This window comes from Dasypus novemcinctus, chromosome 13 (assembly GCF_030445035.2).
Source record: "Dasypus novemcinctus isolate mDasNov1 chromosome 13, mDasNov1.1.hap2, whole genome shotgun sequence".
Taxonomy (NCBI): Eukaryota; Metazoa; Chordata; class Mammalia; order Cingulata; family Dasypodidae; genus Dasypus; species Dasypus novemcinctus.
In genome coordinates this window covers 2,837,717-2,852,332 of record NC_080685.1, presented here as the reverse complement: position 1 = coordinate 2,852,332, position 14,616 = coordinate 2,837,717, and the positions used below count along the sequence as shown (strand labels likewise).

The 14,616-nt window shown below is 41.3% G+C and overlaps 1 protein-coding gene and 1 non-coding gene across 4 annotated transcripts in view; one reads left to right on the top strand and one right to left on the bottom strand.

The window, feature by feature from the left end:
• The window catches only part of SMYD3 (SET and MYND domain containing 3), a 748,180-nt gene that overhangs the window by 247,138 nt on the left and 486,426 nt on the right, over positions 1–14,616 (bottom strand). The window lies entirely within an intron of this gene.
• On the top strand, positions 13,545–13,651 carry LOC111764632 (U6 spliceosomal RNA). The gene has a single exon (XR_002797201.2). It is a non-coding gene; the product is annotated as a U6 spliceosomal RNA (small nuclear RNA).

The following is a 14,616-nucleotide window of genomic DNA, read 5'->3' as shown; positions in this document are numbered from 1 at the left end:
AACAAAGCCACGGTCCTTCCTCTAAGCTTCCCTGGGTCCTAAAGAAGACACTGAAGAGCTCATGGCTGGAGTACTGCAGCCCTCTCAGGGCTGGAAAGCAAGTCCCCTTTCATCTAAAGGACATGCATGGTTTAATCACAGAACCTTTAACATACACTCAGCACAATAAAGTTCTAATATTCCATTTTGTCTTTGAGAGAAGACATGTTGCTTTTTTTTTGTCTTTATTTTTTTAATGTTACGTTCAAAAAATATGAGGTCCCCATATACCCCCCACCCTCCTCATCCCACTCCCCCCCCCCCACAGCAACAACCTCCTCCATCATCATGAGACATTCATTGCACTTGATGAATACATCTCTGAGCACCGCTGCACCTCATGGTCAATGGTCCACACCATAGCCCACATTCCGTACCATGTTGCTTTTTTAAAGTGCACTTTATTAGTCATATGGATGAAAATCAGAATCCTGTAGGGCAGCTGAAATCAACCAATACCTAGAGCACTCCAGAGCATTCTTGGTAGCTAACCCACCTGAACAGTTTGAAAAGAATCTTATAAAATAGGCTTCTCCAAAGTAACATTGTTGCTGTCAAATGAGCCTCCAGGTTGCTCAAATGTGGCCACTCTCTAAGCCAAACTCAGCATGTAAACACTTCCCCCCAGAGTGGGACATGACTCCCAGGGATGAGCCTCCCTGGATCCGAGGGATTACTACCAATCACTAACTGGTGATTCAACTAGAAAGAGACCTTGAATAAAAAGGGGAAATGGTAAAGACCAATGAGTTTATATGGCTAAGAGACTTCAAAAAGAGTCAAGAGGTCATCAGAGGGGTCATCTACCACCACACCAGGGAACTGAGAGTGCCTACAATTGCAAGCAGGAGAATCACATCCATTAGCCATGTGGTATCCAAGCCCTCTCTCAATTTAGAGGTAGAGTGGACATCACCATCCCAGGGTACACACGATGGAGGAATAAAATACGGATTAGAGTGGACTAACTGGTATTCTTCTATAGAACTATTGTAACTAGCAATGGAAGAAATTGTATCATTGATGTGGAGAAAGAGGCCATGGTAGTTGCTAAGGGCAGGGACAGGGAAGAAGAGATGTGATGTGGAGGCATTTCTGTGACTTGGAGTTGTCCTAAATGATATTGCAGGGACAGATGCTGGACATTATATATCCTGCCATAACCCACTGAATGGACTGGAGGAGAGTGAAAATCACAATGTAAACTATAACCTAATTAGTACAACAGTGCTCCAAAATGTACTCATCAAATGCAGTGAATGTGCCACAAAGGTGAAAGAGGTTGTTGATATGGGAGGAGAGGGATGGGGTGGGGGGTGGGGTATATGGGAACCTCTTATATTTATTAATGTAACTTTTTTTTGTGATCTATGTATCTTTTTTAAAAAAGACAATAAAAAAGTCACTGTACATACAAGACATCTTACAGTGATGAAAGACAAAAAAGTAACATTGTTGCCAAACTTGTCACAGAGAAAATAATAAAAACACTTATCCACACAAAATTTGTGATATTTACTAGGTATCATTGATGCCAGAACCCTAAAAAGCCTTATAAAGCACCTTTAGTATAGTTTTCAAACTTCCTTTTGGTGGAACTCACGTAAACAATATATTACATAAACCCCAAAGTATAGAACCCCCAAGTCAAAGTGATCAGCTGTGGCAGAACAGGATAAGGGCTGTGTACGAGTTTTGAGGGTGAACGAGCACGCTCGTGTTTGCAGGAGCGCAAGGGGCTGCTGTGCCAGACACTGTTTGAAAACCACTAATGCAGCTCAAGCTTCTAAGTCTCAGACGAGACTAAATAGGGGGTCCCTTCCCCGGTAAGAATGACAGATTTGGGATAATTCTTTATATACAGACTCAGAAAAACATATAAACAAGGAAAGGAAAAGATAATTCATGCTTAACAATCCTATCTATCTGGCAAGAAAGACAATGGTGAAGGCTTAGACCAACCTCCAGTACCTAAGTTGGTATTTACTTGTTAAAATCAAATATAGAGAACGGAAACTGAGTGACATGTTAACTGGAGACACCCGATATTACAATGGAACTAACACTGCCCCCTGGAAATAAACATTATTTCAGGTTAAAAAGATGCTAAATTACGAGCCATTGACTGTAAAAGGCTTCACTGCTGTAAACATCGAATCAGGTTGATCTCACTCTGGCTTCATCGCCATCTACAGAACTTAACTCAATCCAGCCGTTTTAATTCAAAAGCAAGATTGAGGCTGCAAAGCCCGGACCAATAAACATCCTTTCCTTAAAAGTTCTGAAATAGGAGAGATTCTTCCTGTAATGGCACAAACTGCAAAAGCGTGAAAGTTATCTTGAGAAGATCCTTCCACTATGGTGGCAATGTGTAATTTTGTGGCTATAAATTTTTCAAACTGCTTAACAAAATCCTCCCCTACTTTCTTTGGAAAAAAATAAAAACAAAAACAATAACTCCAAATGGATGTCCAGGGAACACTGCTCTACTGATCGGGGCACCAAGAGTTACTAAGTCACTGTCGGCCAAGTGCAACAAGCACCAAGTATTACTAAGTCAGCCAGCCAGGTGCACCGAGCATCAAGTATTATTACTAAGTCACCATCGGCCAGGCACAGTGAGCACCAAGAATTACTAAGTCACCGTCGGTCAGGCACAGCCAGCACCAAGAATTACCAAGGCACTGTCGGTCAGGCACAGTGAGCACCAAGAAACACTAAGTCAGCATCAGCCAGGTGCAGTGAGCCCAATTATTACTAAGTCACTGGCAATCAGAGGCAGCAAGCACCAAGTATTACTAAGTCACTGTAGCAGTTTGATGTAGTGGCCCTGTCTCCACCTCCTGATTCCAAATTAGAGCCTACAGGTCCACAAAGCAATCAAATCCTTTCAGGAAAAATTAACATGGCAAATGTACCGCTATTTCGGGGATCAAAACCTGGCAGTGTGCTGATGAGCCCTACTCCACGGCCATCTGCTGGAGGAACACAGGCTTTCCCAACGGCATTTGCTGCCCCGCCTTCCGGCTAGAGCTCTCCTCTAAGTCACCCCACCTGCCTTTGAAGCAGGGGAGGGCAGCGCACACTGTGTCCTCACAGCAGAGGTGGCGGCCGCCGCCCTGCTGCTCTCACACGAGTCTTGCCTGACAACACGGCGGGGGTGACACGTGGTGTCTGGCAAGTGTAAGAATCTCGTCTTTGATTGTGCAGACTCCCAAACTACTGTCTTTGCCTATTTTCATACTGCAAAGCAATTATGGTTTAGAATCAGTTTTCAACATGCGCTCATCCATATTCAGTTCTTTCTACTTCAGGCAAATTTTGCCCAGAAAAAGTGAAAAAGAAAAGAAGACATATTTGAGAAATCCAAATTGGTTCCTATATTTTGATCCTGATTGTCCAAATGTTTACTTCTTTGCAATTCACAATTTGCTCCACATCAGTATAAATACTCAAAAAACACAAGTCCTAACATCTAAAACATCTTATCTATCTTAAGTGAAAAGGAGGAATGACACATCCATGGAAAATTTCAATAGTCAATAAATGAATCAGGCCCGAATTAGATAAAGTCCAAATGATAGAGCACTTTAAAAACACACAGCTTTATTGATTTCAAGTAGATTGAATAAGATAAGGAATTAAGAGGCAGTAAACAGGACCAGGACCACTGACCAAGGTTTAATTTGGGCTAAAGAGAAGACGGGATCTTCCTCTAGAGGTTTCCTAAGCATGTCCCAAACCACATGACGTTCCTTCCCCACTGAAGCCACCAGAGTTTTCACATCACACTGGATATGCCAATCAGCTTCTCAAATCTTGTTGGAGAAACTGTCAGAAGTCACAAGTCAGGAACTAGAATTTTGGTTTCCCAATTAAATTTTCAGATGAAAACTGTACGTTTAAGACTACAACTAACTGGTCCACAAAATTATTACTACTTACTTTTTATTTTTGAATAGGTAGTACACTGACACAAGTAAAATTCAAAAGGTTCCAAAAGGATGGAAAGTCCCCCACCGCCCCATCCCCACGCTCATCTCCAGGTGCATTCAATTATATTGTCTTTGGTTTCCTATTATATGTCTACGCAAAAAATGTTTATGTATTCTTTTCCTTTTTATTTCTTTACACAAAGCATCATATACTAGACACCCAATTTTTACCTTAACAGTGTAACGCAATTTTAATGCCATATGAGGACATAAAGAGATCATCATTCCTTTTTTTTTTAATAGCTTCAGAATATTCCATTGAAGGAATATATAATAATTCATATAACCAGTCCCTGACTGATGGACATTTAGGTTATTTCCATTCTTTTCCTATTACAAACAAGGCTGCACATGTCACTTAATGTTTTTGCTAAAGTGCCTATAGAATGAATTCCTAGAAGTATAACTGCTGAGTCGAGGGGTAAATGCACTTAGAATTTTGAGATCTAGTCCTTCCATATATCCAGTGCCTCTCCCCCTACACACTTGCTAGCACATAGTGTTATCAAATATTTTTTGCCCTTGGCCTGTCTGACTGGTAAAACGTGACACTGGCCTGCAGTTTTCGCTTGCATTGCTCTTCTTGGGAAGGTGGTTGAGGACATTCATTCTGCGTCCTGGGAGGCTAACTCCTAAGGCTCCAATGAAGCCTTTCACGGGAGGCTGAGCCGTAAGGAGAGCAAGCCCCTTGCCGAGCCAGGAGTCGTCCCTATTTTGAGTGTCCCAGGTACCTGCCTCCCCAGGCCCCTGGGCCCTAGACCCTAAAAGCCAACTCTCCACACTAACATTAGAATTTGGGAAAGAGTGTTCTGTGCCCCTTTCATGCACAGATTCCAAGAACTTTTCAGTCTATCACCTGCAGAGCCCGATGGACCCAGCTCTGCCCTCAGTAGTGAGCGGTGGCACCTGCTGCAGGTCTGACATCAAGGTACTGCTGGGGTCCACTTCTGACCACATTTTTGTTCCTGTACGATTTTGCTCCAGGTCTAAAACCTTAGTTTGTGGCAAATTTAGTTTTTGCCTTCTACAAATTAAGAACAATTATGTTTAGGAAAATTTTGTAAGTAGGGACAGAAGGAAAATTAAACATTGCCTATCAAACATTTTTTATTTGCATAAACTAGGTCAGGTTTTTCTCTTAGGAAAAACAATAGTAGATATTCAAGCCTCTACTGTGGATTACTGTTTTAAAGTAGCAATTAGCTTTGCTCACTTTCTCCATAATGGAGAGGCAGACACATTTATAAGTGAAATAGCAAAACGTAAATTTGGAAGTTGGGAGGTTTCGGCATGGATTTACATCCCAAATAATAATAATATCCATGGATAATAACAATTTGAAATTTCTCAATTGAGTTATAAAAACAGGCTGAAATTGTAGTTGATTGCTCTATTTATGACAACAAATTTATTCGTATTCAACGCCCTCTCAGCATCCATGGTCTTGTGTATATATGTATTTTATTGATCTGTTCATCCAGATGTAAATGTATACACGTGCAGACATACACCAACCTGCCTCACTTATATTGCCTACAAAATACATATTAGAAATGTCTAATTACAAAAGTCAACATATAAAGCCAAAGTGTCATGATACCATGGGATTTGGTGAACAAGAGGCATATAGCTCAGTAAGTAAAAATGTCCCTGATGACCTGAGGCAGCCTCTGATATGGACCATAATATTGTCCTATTCCTCAAAGGAGTAACCAGTGTTCACAAACAGGTTAGGGACCTCATTGCATCCACTTACTAACTGAGCCAATAAATTTTACTAAGCACCTAATGTGCAAGAAGTCTTTATGGGACATGAAGAGTAGAGGTAACTGGCACAGTTTAGTTGAGTCATAAGATGACAAATGTCAGGCATATGGTAGTAAAAAGAGGGGCCCTCACAAGAAAAGCTGGGGATGGGAGTGTTCTCAGTTGATTAGGACAAGTTGTGACACAGGCACAGCCACAGGTTCAATACTCGCTTTGTCAATCATCTTTCCAGTATTTCAAAGACACAGACCAGGGTGGAGATTGTCATCATCTTGCCACTTGATCAAAAGAGATCAGGGGAGGAAAGAGAGTGGCTGATCCCAAATTCATTCCAAGTACTGGAAAAATAACCTGCATTACTTCAAGGTGGATCAACAGCATTGCCTTGGATAAGTTATAGCTAATGTCCAAAGTGATCCATGGCTATGCATGGATTAAGTTAGAAATTTCTCCTGGGAAGTGTCAAATTGAAATTATGCAGTCAACCTACAAGATCCCATAATGAAACAGAGAGTGCATTCATCTCTCCAAAGGATGAATGCTAATGTCATGGTTTATAATTAATTTTGAGTTCTTTGTGGATATTTGCTGCATCACAACCACAAGTGAGGATATTAACATACAAAGCTGAAAATGGAAGAGGATTTATTGAGCTCCAAGCTTAGGTGTTAAGGAACATGTAAACCACACGAAAGCTTCGCAGCACTGCTACCCACCACCACAGCGTGTTCACACCAACCACTAGTGCTTCATGACCGCAGCTCTGAGAAAGGTGGCTGCTTAGCTTTCCCCACACCAGCATCGATGTGGGCTTGGAAGGGTCTGACCCAAGGTTCTGACACTTCTCTCAGATGAAATATCCTAATAAAACTGACACTGTCCTCCGAACACTGCTTTCTGCAGCAATTTGCAAAACAAATCCAAACTGCAGCCCTGAAGACAGAAATAATCCAAGTTTAGCCACTTAGGGAGAAATCCTTCTGGGTACCACAGGCTTGTGTTAAATCAGTACTTATGCATTGTGACCCACAGGCTGGGGAGGGGTTAATCAAAGAAGAGGGGCCAGGCTCCCAGGGCTCCCCTCTCTACTAGCACTGCCCCCACAAGCATCTGGATTAAATACCTTTACCTAATTACTATTAAGTTGGTACAAAAGCAATTGCAGTTTTACATTGTTAGAATTTGCCATTTGATACTGGCATACATTCTTAAATAAATGGGAATGTGATTGTTATACATCATTTTAATGTGCATTTCTCACTTTATGTTTATTTGCTAATGGCTTACTACTTGTTTATTTTATATTTATTTAAGACTATAGAAATTTTGTTAAATAACCAAATTCGAGTGATTTTCTTATTTGAGTTCAAAATGGGTCGTAAAGCAGCGGAGACAACTCGCAATATCAGCCATCTGGCCCAGGAACTGTTAAGGAGCATACAGTGCCGTGGTGGTTCAAGAAGTTCTGCAGAGGAGACGAGCGCCCTGAAGGTGGGGACCAGGGTGGCCGGCCATGGGACGCTGGCAATCACCAACTGAGAGCCACCATCGAAGCTGATCCTCTCAAACTACACGAGAAGAACTCAACATGGTCCATTCTATGGGTATCCGGCATTTGAAGCAAATTGAAAACTTGAAAAAGCTCAGTAAGTGGGTGCATCATAAGCTGAACAAAAAATTTAAAAATCATTGTTTTGAAGTGTCATCTTCTCTTATTCTGTGCAAAAACAACCAACCATTTCTTGACCGGATTGTGACATGGATTTTATGCAATAACCGGCGATGACCAGCTCAGTGGCTGGACTGAGAAGAGGCTCCAAAGCACTTCCCAAAGCCAAACCTGTATCCAAAAGAGGTCATGGCCACTTTTTGGTGGCCTGCTGCCTCTACAACTTTCTGAATCCTGGAAAAAAGCATGACATCTGAGAGGTATGCTCAGCAAATCGATGAGATTCACAAAAACTACGATGCCTGCAGCTGAAACCTACATGCTTATGCATATTCTGATATTACGGTAACATCTTTCTGGAGCTTCTGATAGTAAATTCTAGATTAGCTTTCAGAGCTGAGTTTTTCTATGCTGTGAAGAAAAGTGCTGCACACAGGAAGCGTGGTGGTGACCCAGCCAAGATGGCAGCCTGAGATGTTTCAGGTTTCACCTCCCCAAGGCGCTTGGAACAAACTGCAAGAATGGGCAGCAGCGTCTTTCTAAAAGCTCCAGAGAACAGCTACAGGACAGGAGTAACAGGGCGAGCACCGCATCAAGTGAAAGGCTGTGTGAAAGTGGGGGGTCTCATGCCACCTGGCAGCCCCTTCCCAACACCTCACAGGCTCGGCGCAGCACTGGTCTGTGCTCCCAGTGGGGGCCCCTGGGCCTGGCTGCAGAGGGAGCAGAGCAACTCCCAGTGCACACACTGGAGCATGGAGTCTGGCCCTGGTGGCAGTGAGGGACTCACTGTGCTGGAACTGGCCCTGTGTGTAGAGAAGCGCATGGGCCTCTCCTGCAGGATGCTGAGGGGCAGCAGTCAAGTTGTGTTTTGGGGGCCAAGGAATGGAGGCTGTGGAATATACAGTACAGTGCCCGGAACCACAAGGAAACTGTTTCTTAGGGAAAAGGGTACCTTCTGGACTATGTAGACAGGGGGATTCCTAGGCACATGTCAGACAAACATGCAGAAAGGCCCAGGGCATCCCTTACACTCTGCTCTGGAGCTCAGCTCTAGAGGGCTGTGTGCAGAAGCCCTGAAGGAGACAGTACTGGCACAGGCCCATCTGCAAAGACTCGGAAAGCTGTTCTCTGTTCACCTTTCTTGCTGCTAGCTCCTGGCAATCCAGGAAAGCTCTGTCATAACACTAGCTGGATAAAGGCTTGGGGGCAGGTGCCTCAGAGACCAAATTCCACAATAACACATTAAAATATCAAAATGTCCAGGTGTCAACAAAAGATAGCAAGATACACACAGAAACAGAAAGTGATAGCCAGGGCAAAGGAGATTAAAGCATTAGAAACCATCAGTGTGAAGGACCAGACCTGGGACGTACCAAAGACCTTAGAAAAAGGGGGCAGGGGCTAAATATGCCCAAGGAGCTGAAGGAAAATACGGGAAAAGGACTAAAGAAAATCAGGAAAGCAACAGATGAACACAAGAAATGTACCAGTAGAGACGGAAATTCTGAAAAGGAACCAGAGCTGAGATCTCAGGAACAGAAATTTAAAACTCCCTAGAGGTGGTCAACAGCACACTGGAGCTGGCATGAGAAAGAATCATGAACTTGGAATCAAACAACTGAAATCATCCTGTCTGCAGATGGAAGAAAGAAGAAAGAATGAGGAAAAGTGAGCAGAGCCTAAGGAAACCATGGGACACCATCGAGTGCACCAATATATGCATTGTGGGAGTCCCAGAAGGAGAGGAAACAGAACGGGGCAGAGAGAATAGTAAAGAAATAATGGCTGGATACGTCCCAAATTTAATGAAAGACATAAATATACACATCCAAGATGCTCAATGAAGCCCAAACAGGATAAACCCAAATAGACCCACACTGTAGCATATTATAATCACACTGTGGAATGCCCAAAATAGAGAATTCTGACAATGACGAAGGCAAAACATGATTCTAGATGGGATCTAACAAGGAAGGAGAAAAGGCTCAAAAGGACATTATTAGGAAATATGACAAAATTGGAACATAGTAAGTTTTATATCAAGGTTAAATTTTTGAGCCTGATAATTAAGGTGGATACATAAGTGAATAGCCTTCTTCTTAGGAAGTGTGCATGGCAGGAACTAGTGTTCAAGGAGCATGATACATACAACTTCCACTCAAGTGCTCATGAAACTGATACAGAGAGACAGAGGGACAGATAGCTAGGATAGACAGACGGACTGAAAGACTGATGGACAGACTGAATGGTATAACAATTGTGGCAAAATGTTAAAACTGGTGGTTCTGGGTATCTAGGGCATGAGGTGCATTGGAATTCCAGTATGGGGTTTGCATCGTTTCTATAAGTATTCTGTAAGTTTGAAACTATTTCCAAATAAAAAGTTGAAAATGAAAAAAAAAAATCTCATGTGTATTTTGGCAATGGAATGTTCTTTAAATAAATAACCCTAAAGGCAGAGGAAACCAACATTACAGTCAGGGGTGTCAAATATACTGTGCATATTAGAGAACCTGGAAGAAAATCACAAGGGCCACACAATCTTCTCCAATTTGCGCACATTAAGGCTCAACTCAGTATAGAGAGTACAGAATATATTCAGGTAAGGCTTTGGCTCAGTACAGAGGGTACAGAATGTGTTCAGGTAAGGCTTTAGCTCAGTACACAGGGTATGGAATGTGTTCAGGTAAGGCTTTGGCTCAGTACGCAGGGTAAGGAATATGTTCAGGTAAGGCTTTGGCTCAGTATAGAGGATACGAAATGTGTTCAGGTAAGACTTTGGCTCAGTACGCAGGGTATGAAATGTGCTCAGGTAAGGCTTTGGCTCAGTATGCAGGGTACGGAATGTGTTCAGGTAAGGCTTTGGTTCAGTATAGAAAGTAAAGAATCTAGAATCTCTATTAGGAAAAACACACCACCTAACACCTATGCTTCAATTATCGCTTATACTCCTAGATGAAAGTACCAATGAGAATAGCTATTGTTTCCTGAGCCCTAATGGAGTACTTTGTAACACTTTCTCTAACTCCCCTCCCAGCAAAGTTGGTTTTATTATATTCATTTCATAGTTGAGGAAACTAAGGATCAAAATGGTTAAGAAATTTTTCCTACGTCCTAGGACTGATGAAGTAGCATTGAGGATGCGATCGCAGGTCCATCTGATTCTAAAGTCCATGATCTTCCAAATACAGCAGGCTGAGGCCTATTACCTGTATGTTCTGGAATGCATAGCTAAAAAGAAAATGTGCCGTAACCATTTTCCTCCAAATTCTATACTTTTGTAGATCATCCTTTGTATTCTGATATCGTCTTTAATGCTAATAAACATTTACAAGGTACTCCTACAGATTCACAGGTACATAATATTCAATATTATAAAAATGGGGAAATTTTAGGATTACAAATAAATTTTAAAAATAAAAATTAATAAACTAATTAATATGAAAAGAAAAAACTGGTGGGAAGGGGACCATTATTTAAGAACCAAATAGTCATACTCTCTGTAAATTACCAACTGGAAATTAAGTAACGAGAAGCATGGTAGTTTCAACTGGTGTACATTCCAAGCCATAAAGCGCTGAAGGGCAGTAGTTTGCTCTTGGTGCGATATGTTAGTAGTTAACAGTATTAAGGAAGCACTTCTGGAGGAGGACCTAGTTTGAAATCTTAAACTCAAAATGTTTCTCCCCCACACTCCAACAAGAAACTGAAGCCGCAGGCTCCAGTCCCTCACTCGCTGTTTCCCAGCATTAAGCCCCTTCCTCCCTTCCCTAGCAAGTTAACTCCTTCCTCCCCTTCAAGATTACGCCTCGCCCAGCTCGTCTCAAAGCCCTCCTGAAGTCCATTCTAGCCGGATGCCCTTGCACGCCACGCAGGGCACTTCATATTTACCACTATCAAAGCCGGGACCACCTACTTCCCAGGGATCTCTTCCAGGGGACAGAGGCCCTTGAGGCTATCCCAGGGCTCTGTATAGTCCCTGCTCCTAGTAGGTGCTACGTAAATGCATCTTTGGGGATACATGGAACCTCAACTGGCCTGAGTGGCCTAAAACAATATCGAGAACACAGCGGGAAACTTTTCTGAGATTTTTCTGCGAGTCTTGCTACTTCCTCATCCTCACCCTTATCTACATACAGATGCAGACATGCCAGCACGTGCTCACAGGTGCAGATACACACGTGCCCCATCCGCTCCACCTTCTCCATGGATTAGCACCACCTCATCCACTGCCTTAGGTCAAAACAGGTAGAGGAGAGTCCAGAAACCTAGGAATGTCTGAGAACCCACAAGAGCACACCATCCAGCAGTCTCAGCACGCACCGCTGCCAGCCAATTACATACATATTCATCGGGCACGTACTATTATGCAAAACACTAAAAGCAAATCAGTGAAGACACATTCCAAACACAAAATACTAGAACTGAATCACCGATATTCAGAAAGGTCCCAAAAGCAAAATTAGCTATGCATATATTTACAATGTTCTTGAGACGGAACCGACACGACCAAAACAAGGCAATTACTCACTCTAGGAAACGGCCTGGAATGCGGAGCTAACTCAGTGAGGCACAGTGTGGGCCTGCGCCTGTGGACAGGCTGTAGGACAAAAAATAAATGCGCATATTCTCTTTCAGGGCACAGGTTTGTGGTGGGGAATCAGTGCTGGCTTGGAGCAGAACACTGGACAGCAGTTTGATAAACACTGTTTACCTTTAAAAAGTGATTAAACAGCATTTCTAATGAACATGCTTAAAAATGATGAATAATGTATCATATGTGCAGTAAGGATAATATAAAGTAATCGTCTGAGGGGGTACTTCCCCCTGGCAGCTTCCCAAAGCTATTACAGTGTGGTTGTTTTCCCAGAAACACTCGGGTTACAGCTCTGCCAGCAGCAAAATCCTGAACACAGCAAGTGGACGGAATAATGATTAGCACCAGTGATTTCTGGGATCTTTAGGTAAAGAGAAGTCTGCTAGAATGCTATATTTAGGTCAGCTAGAGCCGCTGCAGTAGCCCCAAGTTGGTCCTGGTGAGAAAGCACAGGATTTCTTGATGTGTTTTATTTTTTTCCCAGATTTACGTGAGGTTCTCTTGCATCCTTATTGTCCAAGAATTGTATTTTAAAATGGAAAGAAATCATTCCACAAAGTATTATCTAATATAATTTTCTTCTAACTCAGTAGTTTTATAAATAAATATAGATCTAACATGAATTGACCCACAGCATAGTGTATTATTTTAATTAGAGGGAATTTATTATGCACTAAAAACACATTACTTGGGTTTGGTTTTTAGTGCAAACTATAATGACTCATGTTTCAGTTTATAGGAAAGGGCTGAGGTAAGTCCATGCACAAGCACAGCAAAATAACATGTTCTGGGAAATACACAGCTGTTAATACAACAGTAAACACTAGAACAATTTTACACGGTCTCTACTATGTCTTCAGAGCAATGTGCACAGACCAGCTAACGATTAGGTTAGTATGAAGACTCTCACATGACAGGGCGGTTTGGGGCAGAAGCTATGTGGTTACACGAAGGCAGAACTAATGCAGCAACCACAACGGCTCTGTCCACACTTGAGGGAACGTTAGATGTCACGGGTCCCTGAGAATACAAAATCCCGCAAACTGATTCGCAGGCTTCTTCACCAGGCACGTAGCTTTGCGAGAGGAGCTCTCAACTCTGATCAGGGCTGTCCAACAGCGCTAATGAGACCCCATGGAGACCAATATGCGCACACAACAAACTGGATCAGTAAATGCGAGTATTAAAAATACTAAAACGGGAGAGATGAAAATTAAACATGATAAAGATTACCAAAATTTAATAGCAAACTGTATGCTAAATGGTGAAAAGATAAAGTCATTCTTACTAAAATGAGAAACCCAACAAGGATGACTATCATTACTTCTTTTTTTAAATACTGCTATGAAGGTTTTGGCTGATGTAACAAGAAATGATTGAAATGACTAATAAACATATTGAAAAAAAGCAAATAGTCTTTACTTGCAGATAAGATTGCATACTTCAAAAACCAAATTCTTAATAAAAATATACTTGAGTGCTCACTTTGGCAGCACATATACTAAAATTGGAACGATACAGAGAGGATTAGCATGGCCCCTGTGCAACGATGACATGCAAATTTGTAAAGCAGTCCATATTTTTCGCAACAAAAAGAGACACAGATGCCGGGTGCCACTGATAAGAAAACAAGCAGACACGGAAGAACACACAGGATGGACAGAGAGAGCAGACAACTGGGGAGGGGGGGAGAAAAATAAATATTATATATATATATACTTGAATAAGAGATGTGTAAAGCAAGATAAAGATTAAAAAATCATTAGCTTTTCCCTATACTACAAATAAAAAAAATAGAAATTCAAATGAAAATATTCTGCACAATGTAGCCACAAAATTGTAAGATATGTAGAATAAATTTAAGAAGAAAAAATATGTAGGATCTGTATGAAGAAAACTGGAAAATATCATTGAAGGATATAAAATAAGATATTAAAAAAGACAGACAGACATGTTCCTGAGCAGGAAGGCCTACTATCTTCAAATGCTATCCCTGCTAAAGTTAAAAAACAGATTTAATTCTATATATTCCAATCAGAATCCAGTGTTTTTGTGCTTTCTTTTAGTGAGTAAAGTGATTTTAAAGTTAATATGCAATAATGCTCATAGAAAAGAACAGTAAGGAAAATTTAGCAACTAAAGACTAGTGAGAGTAGAACTGTCTTACCAGATACCAAACACACACAGGGTGGTTGTGGCACTCAAAAAGAAAAGCAGAACAGTTAACCAGATACCTTAAAAAAAGGACAAATATCTATGAAAACTTAATATTTCAGAAATGCCTTATTAATTGAATAGGGAAATGATGGTTTATATAATAAAAAAGGTATTGGCATAAGTGAGTCTCCATTTAGAAAAAAAGACTTCTATTTTAAAAATTAATCATTAAAAATATTAGAAAATATTTCTATAACCTTGACATAGGCAAGGATTCCTAAAATCCAGGTGCCAATAAATACACACATACATTATGTAGTCATATTTCAATGTACAAAAATGTAAAATTTTTTGTAACTAAAGTCAAAAGACAAATGACAACCTGGAAGAAA